At 30.6% G+C, this 18,261-nt stretch overlaps 1 protein-coding gene across 3 annotated transcripts in view; it reads right to left on the reverse strand.

Annotated features, from left to right (window-relative positions):
• Positions 1–15,808, reverse strand: part of LOC111702361 (uncharacterized) — a 42,258-nt gene extending 26,450 nt beyond the window's left edge. For all 3 annotated transcript variants that reach the window (XR_002765393.1, XM_023474018.1, XM_023474019.1), the window contains exon 1: positions 15,647–15,808. The gene's annotated coding sequence lies outside the window, so the exon portion shown is untranslated. The remainder of the gene's footprint in view (positions 1–15,646) is intronic.
• Positions 15,809–18,261: the final 2,453 nt, after the last annotated feature.

Consider the following 18,261-nt stretch of genomic DNA (forward strand, 5'->3'; position numbering starts at 1 on the left):
TTAACAAAATTATTCACTTCTTTAAAAATAAGCTTTTAAAGACTAGTTTTTTGTAGATATTAGTTTCTAAATCGCAGTTTCTACTGCAAGAAATCAATATACTTGAATTGCCTTGCTCCGGGGTATGTAGTTTTTATACGGTATTGAAGGTTACATACAAACAACAAATACACAAATCAACTGATTATGTTTAGTTATGGAGTTAATAATTTTACCCCTTTTGATCAACAGACCCATGATTCCCAACAGCGTGATATCAAGGTACAGTAAAAGTAGCATTTTATGACTTAATTGCAAAGATAAAAATGTCCAATTTACAACAGTACCCGTAAAAAATTCTGATCAAGTATAAATTAGATATCAATGTTTCTTATTTTAAAAAATGAATATTCTTAATTATGAGTTCTCTACAATGTGAGTTCCTACAGCAGGGAAACATACAGAAATTATCAGAATTAAACATTTGTAAATCTATAAAAACGACAATATCTTCGTTTTAGGGTATTAGGGAACCGATGTGAATCGGGCATTGGTAATTTTGTATAGAGGGTCACTTGAAATCATGCTTACAGTCTCTTTAACTGTTCCTGGGGACGATTCAGTTCAATAACATCCGGCTTTGCGAATTTTTCGATAAAGCATTCGCGCATTTCCACTGAACACAACGAAAAAAGTTGTCACTCTTGTTCTGCCTTAGAACTTCATACTACAATATTTTTATTAAAAAAACTGGATCCTGAGCTAATCTTGTTTTCACAACACAATATAAACAAACATATCCCTGTATCCTTAATTCTATTTTACTTGTATTCCAGCTGATTTAACACATGAATGATTTACTATCATAAATTGACATTGAAATGATGGTAGGTCTACTAATGCGGAGCTTCAGGAAAATGTTGGTATTGGACTAAATGTCAGTTTCCCGAGGATTACTCAAGCTTGACATTTTAATTCTTGCAATTTTATGGATAGAATATGAGGGAGGCCTATCCCAGTATTCTGAATGCAACTCAAATTCGTTCAATCATTTATATCCATACAAATATTCAGGGAGGATTTAAAATATTGTAAAATGAGATTATATTTTGTTACACCCTTTAGTAAAATCGTCATTTAAGATCTATACACTGAATACAGCACTGTATAACTAATACTACATGACAGGCACTCCACTTATAAATCCTCCCTATGCAGACGGATCAAATCAAACCTATATGCCCCAGGTCTACAGGTATGTACAGATTTGAGCATAGATATTTTACAAGGTAAAAAATATCCTAAAACCAGTTTATGTATCCAGCATTAGGATAGTGCTGAACCTTGATACAAAGAAATCACAATTTTTATGAAAAATAAAGTTTTTAAAAATTAATTCAATCTGAGCTGAAAACTTTAGAATGGTAGATATTGAGATTAATGCTTGAACCTCTCTTTTTCTTAATATCGAGACTAACCTAATCTTTTACTTGTATCCTGAAAAGTGTATAAAATTCAACCAATCAGAGTCGCGTATATGAAGCCGATAAATTTGAAATTTTTCGCGCCATTTAAGATTATATACAGGGACGGGAGGGACTCTTTAAATTAAAAAGCCGGTTTTTATTTTTTTTCTCAACTATATCCAAGAAAGAACGTTTTAAAAAGAAAATTAAACGTGTGTCCATTTGAAACTCAGATTGAGTAATCGGGATTAAGGATAACTCATTCTAAATTTTCAGCTCTGGCAGGTCAACCTAAAGTAAATTGAACTTCATATTAAAATCTTTGTTTTCAATCACAACTCCACTTATGGAAAGTTGAAGAGCTACTGAGAAGAAATAAAATGTTTGAGCTTCTATAGTTATTGCCGGATTAATTTGCGTTCCTCATATAAATGTCCGTAAAATCAAAGAGCCACGAGGTCACTCAGTCGTACCAGTAATGTCGCATACATTATTGACTATATCCTTCTGTCTTTTTATGCCGTGCAGTTTCGAAAAATATCTATATTCTATATCTTATGATACTAACTGTAAAGCTGCTAACAGCCTGTGTAATTTTGTTAAATTTAAGTTTCATCGTTTTGAATATGTGCAACAAATGCAGAGGATGTCAGGTGGAATAATCAAACCAAACAAAGCAACATTTTTCAAGGGACTGTCGGTATAATTTAAAGTGTCTTCCAATAGACAGTTAGATGCGAGTTTCACAACAGATCCCGTTTATCTTAAAAACTTAAAAACCCAAATTAAAAGTTTAAAAAGCTTAAAGGAAAATTATAATCATAATTTTGTCAACGTTCCCTTTAAACACATTTATTCAATTGAAATCAATATATTTACCTGAACCAAGAGCAAAGATGTTGAAATCAATATATTTACCTGAACCAAGAGCAAAGATGTTCAAATCAACATCTTTACCTGAACCAAGAGCAAAGTTGTTGAAATCAATATATTAACCTGAACCAAGAGCAAAGATGTTGAAATCAATATATTTACCTGAACCAAGAGCAAAGACGTTCAAATCAACATCTTTACCTGAACCAAGAGCAAAGATGTTTTTAACCTTTGTGACAGAAACAATCTTAAGAACTGACGAGGGTCAACCCAGACCGAAATACATTTTCAATAAATGTGGAACTAACATCTACTTTTTTACTCTACAGAGGTTTGGTCCATCACCATCACCGAATTTGAAATCAATATCTTTACCTGAACCAAGACCAACGAGCTCTATGTTTTTCATTTGGTTGTTAAGTTCTGTCTAATTTTCTTAATATTAATTCTTAAATTCTTAAAAGTCATCAAAAACAATATAAATATCAGTTTGGCCCAGTGTTGATCCATAAATATTTTTTTGCAAAGTATTTGTTTTTAGAACAAATAGTGGTCTAATTCTGACGACTAATGCTTAGTGTGAACTCTTTTATAACTTTTTATATTGCAGTTATAAAATTGATCATGATATTGATATCATAGCAGATGGGATACAGGTTGTTCATAAATATAACAATAATAATAATAATGGACGCTCAGTAGAAGTGTACAAAATTATATGAATTCATTCTTTAAATATATAATTCCAAGAACATTTTGAATTCAATAGATTAAAGTTTAACTTAATAACACGAATATGACAAAAATGTAAAAAAAATAGTCAAACGTGTGAATACTGCTAGGGTTTCTATAACATAATTATAGTTTCTATATAATAAAGCTCTCATATATATTTTTGTATGTATTTAAAATATATTTATTCCAACTGATGATTGAGCAGACCAATGAAACATTTTGTCCTAGAAAATATATATTTAAACATCTAAAATGTATTTTTGAACTGAAAAAAGTTATAAATACTATTATATTGGCTGATATTTGTCGAGGAAACCAATAAAAACCCCGGGGCAACATAGGCTAAAAAATAAATTATTTTTTTCAGAAATGATTTGTTTTCAAAAAAGTTTATTTAAATACCACGTGCCGCTGCAGCACTTCAGCTAGTATACTATGTAGCTAACAGAAATAATTGTAAATATCTTTCATTATGTGAAAATTTCTGTGAAAAAGCAGTACACTCAGTAGTAAACCGTACGATAGTCGCTTGCTGAAAGAAACAAAAAAAAACCTTATTTTTTAAGAAGAAAAAGATTTTTAAATTGAAAACGAAATGCATAAAGGAATTGAGTATTTGCCACAAACTAAAATCTTCTGATTCCAATATCTTTGCAATCTTATGGTGCAAACCTTTCATATTTTCAAACTTAGATTATTTTATATATAAGTATTAATAGTTTGAAATATCTAAGGTCTACGACATTGGGTTACAAAGATATAGAGATTAGAAAATCAGAGTTTGTGGAAAAAACTCAACTCCTTTCAGTTTGAAGATTTGAGTGGGAGTGGTGATAATGGGATGATTAGGCCCAGGAACCGGTTCGGCGGAAACAAAGTATACTTGAAATGTCAAAATGTCAAATGTAAGTTTAATAAAACTAAATCTTTGAATGGACACAAAATTGACAATTAAAGATTTTCATTGTGTATTTATTCAAACCATCATGTTTATTAATTAGCAGCGATTAATTTTAGTGACTGTAAGAAAAATGCCAAGTGACATTTCATGCAAAGATGGCAATGTCTGATTTGCAACGGCACTCTTAAAGTGAAAAATAGCGTCGTTTTTTGAGGAAAAGATTTAGAGACAAAACTATTATTATGATGATTTGCTCAATTGCTTATTTGATTAAATTCTGTAAATTTTTCTGAATTCCGGCTCTTAAAAAATTTTCTTTTTCACCAATATTTTATTCTTAGACACTACTGATGAAACACTAATGTTTATAAAATACGTTTATCATAACATTTAAAATGACAATGATAATAATAATAATAATAATAATAACAATATAATAGTTTATAATAATGGGTTATCCCATTAGTTACGAGATGGCCAATTCAATTTTGACCGGGTGAGGTTTTATTTTTAAAGCCTTTATTCCTAAACTAAATTTTGTCCTGTCTTTTCTTGCGCTTTCCTTAGGATTCCCTGTTTTCAAAACATACTTTATAATTGACGTAACTTTAAAATTGTTTTTTTTTTTCATTTTCAATTTAAAAAAACCCCAGAAAACAAAATTTCGAATTCGGAAGAAAACCAAAAGAGCACCATGTAATTTAGTCTTGAATCTATAAAATTGTCAATTTTTGTCAAAAATTTAAAGACATTTTTTTAAACTTCTTTCAAGGATCTAAATAACTAAAACATGAAAAGGAAAGTTTTGAAGATAATCAGATAATTATGAATTACCAAAGTTTTTTAGATTTTCATGTTTTACAGGTAACCATGTCCAAAAAAAATTTTAAATTTAATTGAATACTGTTTTTTCATGAGCACAATCAAGTTTTGTTATTACAAGATCCTTCTAAAACAACTTCACTAGTAGTTAATGGTCTTGTCACTAATGGGATAATAACAATAATAATAAGATAAACATTTGTAAATGCAGCGTATTGAAAATCTGAGTTCAAACAAAGAAATTGAGTTTTCGATATTAACTTTGATTTTGTATCCCTATATCTTTGCAACCCAATGTTCTCGACCCTAGATATTTCAATATTTGAATCATTTTAGATACAAAAATGTAAGCTTAAAATATCTAAGGTTTAAAACATTATCTTGTATTGATAAAGGGATTAGAAAATATTGTGAAAAAGACTCATCTTCTGTTCTACAGCATGGAGAAACAGGATTATGATGATAGTTTTAACTCTAAGTTTATGAAGTATTCCCTGCATTGTTGTAAATGAGGAAGCTATTATCAGTAATTAACTGATGGAAGAACTAATAATTCACTTAAAAGGGGGGACACAAAATGTTGCAAAAGAAGACGCACTTATTCTGACTCAATATAGCACTAAATACTGATATATTTGTAGCAGTAATAATGGTGCAAAGGCCGGGAGTACACACAACGGTGTGACGTACAAACATGAATACCAGCTTTATTTAGTAGGATGTTAAGCCTAGCACGGAAGATGTCTAGAACTCGGATGTGGGTTAAGATTAATGATATTTTATCCAAGCAAATAATCTTAAAAAGGTTGAATAAATTCAGACTTTCTTTTCCTTGTCTTGCATCAAGCATCCTGTACAGTTCAGAGCTCTGTTCTACAAACTGTATTGCAGTATAATACGTTAAATTGCATTGCAAGGCATTGAAATTACATTGCAGAGCATTATATTGCATTACAACGCATTTAAGGGCAAAATCTTGCATTACAACGCAATTAAACTACATTTCAGAGCAATATGTTGCATTTCAATCCATTGAAATAACATTACAGAGTAGTATGTTCCATTGCAATGCATTTAAACTACATTGCAGAGCAATATGTTGGATTTCAAGGCGCGCATTAAAACTACAGAGCAGTGGAATACGTTGCCCTACAATGCATTGAAACTATGCACTGCAGAACAATATTTTGCATTGCAACGCATTTAAACTACATTGCATAGCAACATGTTGCATTGCAACACATTTAGACTACATTGCAAGGAAATATGTTGCATTGCAACGTATTGAAATTACATAATGGAGCAATATAATGCATTGCAGTGCATTTAAACTACATTGCAGAGCAATATGTTGGATTGCAAGGCACGCATTAAAACTACATAGCAGTGGAATACGTTGCCCTACAAATACAATGCATTGAAACTATGCACTGCAGAGCAATATGTTGAATTGCAACGCATTTAAACTAAATTGCATAACAATTTGTTTCATTGCAATGTATTGAAACTATGTACTGCAGAACAATATGTTGAACTGCAACGCATTTAATCTACGTTGCATAGTAATATGTTGCATTGCAACGGATCGAAACTACATTGCAGAGCGATATGTTGCATTGAAACGCATTGAAATTACATTGCAGAGCAATATGATGCATTAAAAAATTCATTGCAGTGAAATATGTTGCATTACAATGCATTGAGAAACTACATTGCAGAGCAATATGTTGCATTGAAAATACATTGCAGAGAAATGTATTGCATTGCAATGAATTGAGAAACTTTATTGCAGAGCAATATGTTGCCTTGCAACGCATTGAAACTACATTGCAGTGCAATATGTTGCCGTGCAACGCATTGAAACTACATTGCAGTGCAATAAGTGCATAACGCATCGAAACTTAATTGCAGAGGAATATGTTGCATTGAAACGCATTGAAAATATATTGCAGAGGAATATGTTGCAATGCAATGAATTGTGAAACTAAATTGCAGAGCAATGTGTTGCCTTGCAACGCATTGAAACTACATTGTAGTGCAATATGTTACCTTGTTAAGCACTTAGACTGAATTAAATTGAAACTGTAAATTTTATTTGTTCCGTTAGAATTGATACAGTTTAATAAAATATCAGTTATTTTCAAGATAAAATAAACAGCTGTTGGGAAATAATCTTCGAATTTAAGATGTCAGCTCAAAATGGCGCGTGTTCCGACATATGGGAGAAAGTTAGTAGATGACAAAGTGTTTACAGTGTTTACCGGATTACACGGTATTTTTAGATTATCTTAAACATACTTAAACACAGTTATGTATATTTACAGGCTAAACGTCACATTTGGATCATTAAAAAAACACCCCTCCCATTTATTGCTGAAATCAATTGAAAACTATATAAATAAGGTTTTAAAATTGACTCGATTTAATGGAGTTTATTATAGTATACGATAATTTGGGCGTTTTCCTAACTTTTCAAGTTTAAATTAGTATAAAAATATGTTTTGTATCCCAACAGAACAGAACGATATCAGCATCAAAACTATCACGTATGTAATATATAATATATTTCCTCCTAGTCCAATAATTTCACACTTCAAAAGATTCAAACGGTAATAAAAGGCGTTTTTGGTGTGAACATACCATTGATTAATTTAAACTGCATCGCTGGATCATCTTGGTTTTTAACAATAAAAAATACAACTTCGACACTCTACAACATTGAGTTGTAGAGAAAAAGTGATTAAAAAATCAAAGTTTGTGGCAATGACTTAATTCCTTTTCGCCCCAACATAATATATTTTATGTTAACAACTAATTGCTATTTCTAGTTTTGACCTTAAGTCTTGTCGGTGTAAAAAAAAAAAACATACTTGGAAACCCGGCTTTGCTTGGAAATAAAATGGCCACCCACTAAACCTAAACCCGGCTAAGAACGGTTCTGTGATTCTTCTGAGTTCTCAATCAAAATTTGAGGAAACTAACATCCTCGAAAATTTGAGAATGAAAAAAATGGCGACTTACAAAGCATCAATTAGAAGCTGAAATTGGTCATAAGGAGATGGGATGCGAATCGCCTTATAAGCCTTGTTATAGATACAGGGTGAGTAAAAAAAAAGTGTGATTTGCGGCGCCTGGTGCAAAATTGTACGTCTTTTTTGTGCAGCTCTCGTGTAGATAAATTATTTCAATCGAAGTCTAAAATTTTTTAAAGATTAAATCAAAATTACAAAAAGTTCGTAAGATTGTAATAAAAAAATTCGCAATTTTTAGTTCTGGTCTATTTTTTAGGAAAAAGTTATTTAAATTCTACAGTTCCTTTCTTCTTAGCATATTCTAAAGTATTAAATATACGCCGTTCAGTTGAAACCTTAAGAACCATTAAAAAAAAAATTTTCCGTAAAAATTAAACCAGAACTGAAAATTGTGAGATTCTGTGATTCAATCTTTTTAAAATTTTAGATTTCGATAGAAACAATTTATTCACACAAATTTTTGTCTTTCTTTTTGATTTTGAGAGAAAAAAGGTTCGCGAATTTTTTTTTGGGCCATAGAAATACCAAAAAATACTAATTTTCAAAAATATTGAAAAAACACCATACAGGAGAGAAGCATAAAAAAGGTACAATTTTGCACCAGGCGCCACAAATCACAGTTTTCTTTGACTCACTTTGTAGATTTAGATACATAGCTCGGATGTGAAAATTGTTCACATTGGAATAAAAGTAAATTAACCTATCGAGCATATTGAGATGTAAAATTCATTGTCCCATTTTTAAAGTAAACAAAACTTTAACGCAAAAAATAAACAATGCCCGTCCCTATTTTCAACTCCGGTTTTATTATTTTTTGTACTTTCAGATTTATTTGATTGTTGATGTTTGATTTGAGATTAGAAAACTGGTTTTTTTAGGTTTTGATAGTGGATGCGCAACACATGGAATTAAAGAGATATTTTTTGTAAGGGTCTCTTCACGATTTTCGAAACTAGATAATTTTCCTCAATGCAATATTTAACATATTTAATTTAACTATTTAGTTAAAAGAAAGAAAAATGGTATAAAACGGTAATATTTCAAGCTTGAATTTTTTTTGTCTAACAGAATTTATATCTTAAAATATCTAAGGTCCACATGTAGTTTGATTACGAAGATGTAGGGAATAGAAAATCAGAGTTTTACTAACTTACTTACTTACTAACTTTACAATTAAAGATTGAGAAGAGTTTCTTTAAGAATATTTTTATCCCACGTTTGAAACCTGTTCTGGATTTCTAGACAGGTTTGTAAAGACGCGTTAGATCAGTGCACAGACATCGCCATTTTTACAATTAAAGAGACTGTTCAAGTTGTTTCAATTGAACCTCCTTCTGTAAAGTGACATGCACAATTCACAACAGTACCAATCTAACTTTGCCTGATAAAGAAACAGGAAGTTATTGTTTTTATCTATGAAAATAGATCAACGAGGGTCACTTGATATTCTCTTCAATGCATTCATTTAATTTAAAAATATAATATAAGGGTTCTATCATAAAAACAATTGCCACGTGGTATCGATGATAAAACAAACGATAAAATAACAGATTTCAATTATGCTGTTGACTTAACCAAGAAAAAGATGCTTAAATTCGAAATATTTAAAAAAAATATCTAAATAGCATTCTTTTATCATACGTTGTAAATTTTAAACGAGGAGAAGGTCAAAGGAATTGAGTTTTTGCCACAAACTAAAATCTTCTGATTCCAATATCTTTTCACCCTTATGGTGCAAACCTTTGATATTTCAAACTTAGATTATTTTATCTATAAGTATTAATAGTTTGAAATATCTAAGGTCTACGGCATTGGGTTACAAAGATATAGAGATTAGAAAATCAGAGTGGGTGGCAAAAACTCAACTCCTTTAACTGAAATTATTGTTACAACATTATGACTTCGTTGTATTTGCTGCTCTAGTGTAAATACAAGTGTTAATAAAGCAAATGTATTCGGTTAAACGTTTTAAATTCAAAATTTTTTTGTTCATATCAACAGTTCGTAAATTAGAGAAGATAGGATAAAAAATATAAGATTTCAGCTTTTCGTGCCTCAGTTTGACGTGAGAATAGGTAGACTCTTTTATTTTACTTCAGTTTGACGTGAGAATAGGTAGATTCTTTTATTTTACTTCAGTTTGACGTGAAAATAGGTAGATTCTTTTATTTTACTTCAGTTTGACGTGAAAATATGTAGACTCCTTTATTTTACTCCAGTTTGACGTGAAAATAGGTAGACTCCTTTATTTTCCTTCAGTTTGACGTGAAAATAGGTAGACTCCTTTATTTTACTTCAGTTTGACGTGAGGACTCCTTTATTTTACTCCAGTTTGACGTGAAAATAGGTAGACTCCTTTATCTTCAGTTTGACGTGAAAATAGGTAGACTCCTTTATTTTACTTCAGTTTGACGTGAGGATAGGTAGACTCTTTTATTGCATGTGTGCCCAATGTCCACTTAATGTATGACCTTTATAAACCTGTTGTATAATCTTCAAGTCAAAAAGATTTTAATTTTGTCTTTGTGTGCATTAGAAATTTTTTTTAAAAACTAAAATCAATAAATAACCAGGTTTAATAAGGAACAGTTTTGCAATATACATGAAACCAATTTTCTAAACAAAATATAGTATTGTAAAAATGCGAATTTAATCTAAATTAACATTTTTAGGATAATATGATCCTCCATATTTCAAGATATCAACATTTTCATTTTTACGACACCCCCCCTTTACGTCTGTTCAGTGCCCATCCTTCTCCTTTCGTGAGTATGTGCATATTGGAGCATGTAGATCTAGTATTAGGATATCCGCGTGTAATTAACTTGACTAAAACTGGTTTTACGATACCTCTTCATTCTAGCGTTTAAGTCAAAAAATGTCTACAGAATATATTAATTTCTATTGTTTAAAGTTTACTTTCATTTAGTGTCTGGCTAAAGGCGTGGTACTAATGCAAGGAAAGTGATTTCAGAGGTGTACGCATTTTGTGTACTGCAGTGTTCTGTCAATGGGCGGAAAAGTAAACACAAGGCGGATGTCGAAGCCTGACATGGAATCCATTTTCACAAAAAGAATCTAAGAAATATTCTGGTTTTAGGAAACTATTATATGAATTTTCAAAATTATCAAAATTTAATGTTTTTATCCTCCTCAGTCCTCGGATACTGAACGAACTTTGATGCATCTATTCTTGTTTACAAATTCCGCCCAGAGAGAACTGATTTCAAAATGTACGCAGAGTATACGCGACCGCAATTAACTTTCCTTGCATTAGTACCTTGGCTAAAGGTATGTTTAATTTAATAATATACTTGTTTACTGATTAACATTTATTGTCTGGCTAAAGGTATTTTTCATTTAATCATATCCTTGGTTACTGATCAACATTTAAGTTTTAAATAATGATTTTAAATGCAAATAAATATTTGTTTTTTGTTTCTTATCAAACCTTGATTTGTTTTATCCTTATATCTTTGCAACCCAACCTTATATATTTCAAAGTATAAAACACATTAAATCAAGTAATCAAACATTAAAATACAACAGGTTTACAACATAAGGTTCCAATGATTTAAGGATAAGAAAATTTGAGATTGTGGCCAAGACTCAATTAACCTTTCTTTTCAATTCGTTTTAAATCGTTATTTCTTTAAAATTTGTGAAATAAACCATCGAAAATTTTTGGACAGAAACAAAATAAGAATATTAATATGTTTAGATTTAGTTTTAATAATAATGAGGACTCTAGGAGACAACATGTTTGTTTATCTAACCGTACACTGATTGGATTAAATCTGATGAAATAAGAATATTAATATGTTTAGATTTAGTTTTAAGAATAATGAGGACTCTAGGAGACAACATGTTTGTTTATCTAACCGTACACTGATTGGATTAAATCTGATGAAATAAGAATATTAATATGTTTAGATTTAGTTTTAAGAATAATGAGGACTCTAGGAGACAACATGTTTGTTTATCTAACCGTACACTGATTGGATTAAATCTGATGAAATAAGAATATTAATATGTTTAGATTTAGTTTTAAGAATAATGAGGACTCTAGGAGACAACATGTTTGTTTATCTAACCGTACACTGATTGGATTAAATCTGATGAAATAAGAATATTAATATGTTTAGATTTAGTTTTAAGAATAATGAGGACTCTAGGAGACAACATGTTTGTTTATCTAACCGTACACTGATTGGATTAAATCTGATGAAATAAGAATATTAATATGTTTAGATTTAGTTTTAAGAATAATGAGGACTCTAGGAGACAACATGTTTGTTTATCTAACCGTACACTGATTGGATTAAATCTGATGAAATAAGAAACTTAAACTCTTTGCTGAGCCTGAGTACCCAGCAGAGCAGTGCAAGATGAATATAAGATTAAATCATTGAAAATCTTCTAATCTCAGATTAGAAATAGTTACAGAGATTCTTATTCTAACAGGGCTGCCGGGGGGGGTACTTGTAGATTGGGTTTAAACCTTAGAGCAGCGCCCCCTTATGATTTTATTTTAGTATCTAAATTTTTCGGATTTTCCCTTTAACAATAAGATCGATATATTAAGTTTGTTTACACTTTGTGTTATGCCTAACGTAGAAATTGGTATTATCTAACGGCTCTGAGTCTGCGCGGCTAGAGCTTCCAAGAAAATTAAAAACTAAAAGATGCGTTTTAAAAAACACAGAATAAAAAGTATATGTATGCTCTTACTAAGCACTTGCTACAAAATCTAATTTTCTTTTTCCTTTATCTTTGCAACCTTTAATTTTTCAAATGTTTACTAATTTTCTAGCAGAATTCATAGTTTGACACATCAAAGGATAAGGTAAAAAAGAAATTAAATTGTCTGATTCCTATATCTTAGAAACTATATATTTCAAACTTGTATTATTCGATCTAATAGAACTCATAGTTTGAAATAGTATCAAAGATCGGCGACATTGAGTTGACAATATATAGGAAGGAGAAGTTTGTGTAAAAGACTCAATTCCTTTCTTCAACATTAGAGTTTGTGCAGGTCAGTGTTTAGATTCGTTATACGCTAAATCCATTCTTTGTTTCAAATAGATTTGAATATTAGAATCAATAATATTTTCCATTTGATCAGCTTATTTTATGCAAAATTGAGATCATGTGAATTCATATTGGAGAGATCGTAACTCGTGAGATGAAAACTAAAAATCTACCAAAAATTTGATAGTGGTGCCCTTTGTACCATTCATTGCAGCCACGCTCAACTAACAAGAACTTTACATGTCTGCGTTTTTCCATCAATACTGTATCTTGAAATCAAGCTTCTAAAATCTTGCTTTTTTAGCATAAATTAATAGGATTTCATTATTTTAATCATCATCAAAATTAGATATATATGTATTTGTTGTTATTCTTAAAGTGACTTGCACATTTCTCGCTTGAAAAGCATTTGAGAATTTAACAAAATGTTACAGTTTTTAAACTAGAAAGACGATAATATCTTCCTCTTTATTAGCTAAAGTTTCAAGGGTCCCGTTCTTTAAGAGGAGACCTCACAATTTCACCAAGAGTCCCTTTATGAAAAGAAATATTTGTTTAGTGGCAAAGCTTTACTAAATACAACCCAAACGGTTGGATTTGCGTGCAATTATTGCAAAAAATTGGTTTGCACTTTTTTGAATTTAGTACATGACCCCGCGCTCCATAAATATCAACTGTTTTGTTTGATCCGAACCATATCTAAGAATATTTGCACATACAAATTTGTGCTTTGTTGAAATTTGCAATCTTTCTTTTTAAAAGATTTTATTTATTAATGGCCGTCTTTCAGAAATATGTTTAAAAATCGAGAATTGAATTTCTGTTTTTAGATGAATGATAATATTCGAAAACCTTTATAAAATCAGAAACCATAACATTATAATTTGTAATGATTTAAACCAAATATTTTAACGATTACAATAATGATAATAAAAATACTATTTCTTAATTTCTTAGATACATTTTGAAATTGTTCCAGAATAGAATTGAGTCTTTGCAATTAACTCGATCTGATTTTACAATCCCTTTAGCTAAAAAATCCAACTTCGTAGACCTTATATATTTCAAAATGTGAATTCTGTCAGATCAAATAATCTAAGTTTAAGTTCAGGTTGCAAAGATATAGGGGTTAACAAATTTGAATTTGTGACAAAGACTCGATTATTTTTTTATATTTTTACTCTCTGAAATAAAGGAATTGATTAGAACTCATAAGTTGTTAATTTTAAACTAAAAAAAAGTTTACTCTTTTGTGCATCACGCGACTATAAACTACATAATTAAACTGCTAATAAATACAGTCACAAAATAGAAGTAGAAGCCTTTGCAAAACAAATAAAGATAGACAATAAAAAATAAGCTAATTATTTCCCTTTCCCCCCTGCAGATAGGTATTGGTTAAAACGCAATTAGCCTGAATTTTGAAACCCATTTATATGACAGATTATTAAAAAGAGATGAAATATTACTGCAATTATACATGGGATGAGTAAGTCTTACGTGCACCCCCCCCCCATTCCAGATTTAATCAAACCACCAGAGTTTTTATTATTTTCTTTAAACCTTTTTTGGATTAAAATAATGATAAGAAACCCCAGGCCTTGGTTGCTAAGTGTTTGTACACTAATGATGAAAATCTAGCCCTGAATTTTCAGGCTTTACTAAGAGCCGGGAATTTAAGAGAGTATCGTTGAACGAAACTCAAGTGTTTCCTTTTGCGTAGATTTTTATATTAAGAAATCAGAAAACAAATGAAATAGAAAGAAACCACATGAAAAAGTGTTTCTTAACACAAATATTGGTATCTACAAAACTGGCTGACCCCATTTATATAACCCGGGTTTCCGAAACTGGGTTTTATTACGTACTCTGAAGTTTCGAGCTCAGGAATTTCTCTGAACAATACACTGGTGGTATATTATACACTATACAGTGATTTACCAAACAAATAAAATATTATTTAGTAAGATATTATTAAGAACTCTTGTTTGTATAAAAAAAAAATTTTCCGAATGTAAATAAAATTAGAGTGCCATTTTTTCAAATATTAGAAAACTTGAGCGAAATCAATGATAATTTAAATATATATTTATCTATATAATATGAGACGAAAAGGTAGATTAGAGCTATTATACTTTATGATTTATGTTTAAATATACTATATCTACTCGAATATACTATATCTACTTGAATTTGATAGAAAGAGGAAAGGTTGAAAGACTGCTAAAAGCAAATTAATGGAGAGATCTTCTAAAATACGAGAAAAATCAAATAAATGACAAATTTAGAAATAGCTTTAGAAGTAAAGATACTTGAATCTAACACACATGAGAAATTATTCAAAAATTACTGATTTTTGCAAAAAAAGCGTTTTAACCTTTAGATTAATTTTAAATTGATTGATTGAGAATTCTTGATTCCATACTTGTAAAAAAAACTTCAGTGGTATATTTTTGAAACTGTAAAACATAGATTCAAGACATCTTTACGGTTTGTTCAAAATACACATACTAACTATATAACCAAAAGTTATGGATTACACACGCGTGTGAGGTATTTCTAACAGTCTGATCTTACTCTGAACAAAATCTTCGTAATTTTGAAGTTCGATAGACAATCATAAATTACGAAAAAAAAATAGAATTTTTTCTAATCGTGAATATTTGATCTTTAGTATTTACTTATTCTAGCATGACTGTTATAGCACAGTTTACAGTGTTTTAACAATCTACAAACTAGTTCACTCAAATACTACTGATATGTCGTAATCGAAAACATTTTTCTTGACCTTTCTAAGAATATACCTGGGCCTAGAATTCAGGAGCCTGGAGCAACTGTAACCGAAGCTTAAACCATATTCAACAAGGAAGTATTATCACTATATATATATACACTACACACAACACTATTAAACTTCCATCTCACGAAGAGTGCTCAGTCCTACGGTTCAGTTCAGACTGAGTCAGCGCTCGCCGTGTATTTTTCGAGAGGTAGAGCGTATACGCTGAAATTAGTTAGATAAATGAGGATGAGGATGAGGATGAGGATGAGGATGAGGATGAGGATGAGGATGAGGATGAGGATGAGGATGCATAATTCTTTTTTTTGTTTTTTATAAATAAATTTCAATAGATTTAAAATGGTTGGTTAAACGCAAAACTATAGAAAGTGGCAAAAAAAGTCTAAAATCCGGAGAATTGTGACTCTGCAGGTTTCGTTGAACCAACTCATTTCCTGTAAACTGCTCTAGTGTTAAACAACTTAATATTTATCTAATTAAATATTAATTAGATGGTAGGGAACTAAGTTCTTGCAACAACAAAGGAATTGAGTCTTTGCCGCAAACTCAAATTGGCTAATCCCTATAACTGTGCAATCTGATGGCGTAAACCTTTATTATTTCAAACTTAGATTATTTGATCTAACAAAATTCGTAGTTTGAAATATCTGAGGTCTACAACATTGGTTTTCAAAGATATTGGGATTAAAAAATCAGAGTTTGTGGCAAAGACTCAATGCCTTTGAAGTTGCAATCCCAAATTTTCTATTCCATGTATTTTAATAATCTGATGGCGTAAACCTTTGACATTTAAAACTTATACAGCTATTTAATCTTTCAGAATTCATAGTTTGAAATAAAATACAGTAAACGCCAGAGAACTCTGAAATAGGAAGACGACTTTTAAACTCAAGTTAGGGCTTAAACTAGTTTTATGAACATTCTGAACATTCGACATAGCAATTGTCAGTGTAAAAAGACCCATTTCACCTAATAGTGCTTAAATATTGCTATATTTTTTTCTTTCGATTCCATTGTTTTCTGGTTTGCACTGTAGGTCTACCAAATACCAATTACCAAATACCAAAAGGTGCGAATATATGGGGATTTAAAAATGAGAGATTGTGGCAAAAAAATGAGTTCCTTTGAGACTTTATTTGGCTTTTTTTGCACTTCGAATTGCAACATGATCAAATTGTTTAGGATTTCAAAAAAGAGCATTGTTAAAGGGAGTGTTCGCTAAAAATGAGAAAGGGGTATAGGCTTAATGCGATAAAAAAAGAGCTTTTGATCGCTACTAATCTTACTTCTATCTGTTGCGTCTATAAGGAGAAAATTGTTAAAAACGACTAATACCGAAGAACGTAGTGTCCATACAAATTCAGAAAGATGCAACCAGATGCAACATTCAACTCGGATCGTAAACAAATTAATTTAATTTCAAACAAATCATTCAGATATTACAAACAATAGTCATCGATTATTTTTCGACGCAGATCGTAAATAGTTGATATTTCATGATATTTTGTATTTTTCATGATATTTTTTGAAAATATTTATTCCTGTTTCGAGGATTTTTGATAATGAAGACGACATTTTCATATTTTCCAGGAATGTTCGAAATTCCAGCGCCAGCGAAAATTATTTTAAAAAACAAAATCAAAAATATTATGAAATATTAATTATATACGAATGTGTCGAAAAATAATCGATGACTACTGTTTGTAATATCTGAATGATTTGTTAGTAATTAAATTGATTTGTTTACGAGCCGAGTTGAATGTTGCATCTTTCCGAATTTGTATGGACGCTGCGTTCTTGGGTGTGAGTCGTTTTTAACAATTTTCTCCTTATAGACGCAACAGATAGAAGTAAGATTAATAGCGATCAAAAGCGCTTTTTTATCGCATTAAGCCTATACCCTCTTTCATTTTTCGCGAACACTCCCTTTAAATGCAAAGCGAACCTCTTAGATTTCAGAATCCTGAATGCAAAGCACTTGGCCTCAAGACCATATAAGGCTCCACACAATATTCGAAACAAATAGGTTCAGGCTTTTATTAGGTAAGATTATGTTTATTCAAATATTCTAATGTACTCCTCGACTCAGGAGACATGAAAATTACAGTTCAATAAAAAGGGTAAAATTGAACCCTTTTAAATTTTCTAAATATTTCAAGCAAATCCGCGGAATAAGAAAAAATCTGTTAGTTTCTCTTTTTGGGTATGCAAAACCGATAAATGTTTTAATTAGCACGAAATTCTATTATCTCCGGTAATCTTTCAGGAAAACCACATTTTGGAAAGGATAAAAAATGTGATACTTTGTTATTAAAAAGTTTCAATCTGTTGCCTGTAAAATAAGTTGATGCAGGAATGCCGTGAATTATTTTAAAGAATTAAGACGATCTTCAAGTCTTCTCTCAACTGTCATGTTTTGTGGTACACACTGTAAGAGTGTCACATAGAAAATCAAAGAAGAGAGGGAGAGGGGAGGAGGGAGGGGCAGATATAAAGATGTAGAGCAAAGTCCTCATTTTCTAGGATTTTAAAAAGTGAAAATAATTAGAAGGAGAGAAAGTAAAATAAAGACTTTCTCTTTCTGTTTCTGCTTTCTTTTAGTATCTTCTCGTAGTACAC

The sequence above is a fragment of the Eurytemora carolleeae genome, unplaced genomic scaffold, assembly GCF_000591075.1.
Source record: "Eurytemora carolleeae unplaced genomic scaffold, Eaff_2.0 scaffold428, whole genome shotgun sequence".
NCBI classification, from domain to species: domain Eukaryota; kingdom Metazoa; phylum Arthropoda; class Copepoda; order Calanoida; family Temoridae; genus Eurytemora; species Eurytemora carolleeae.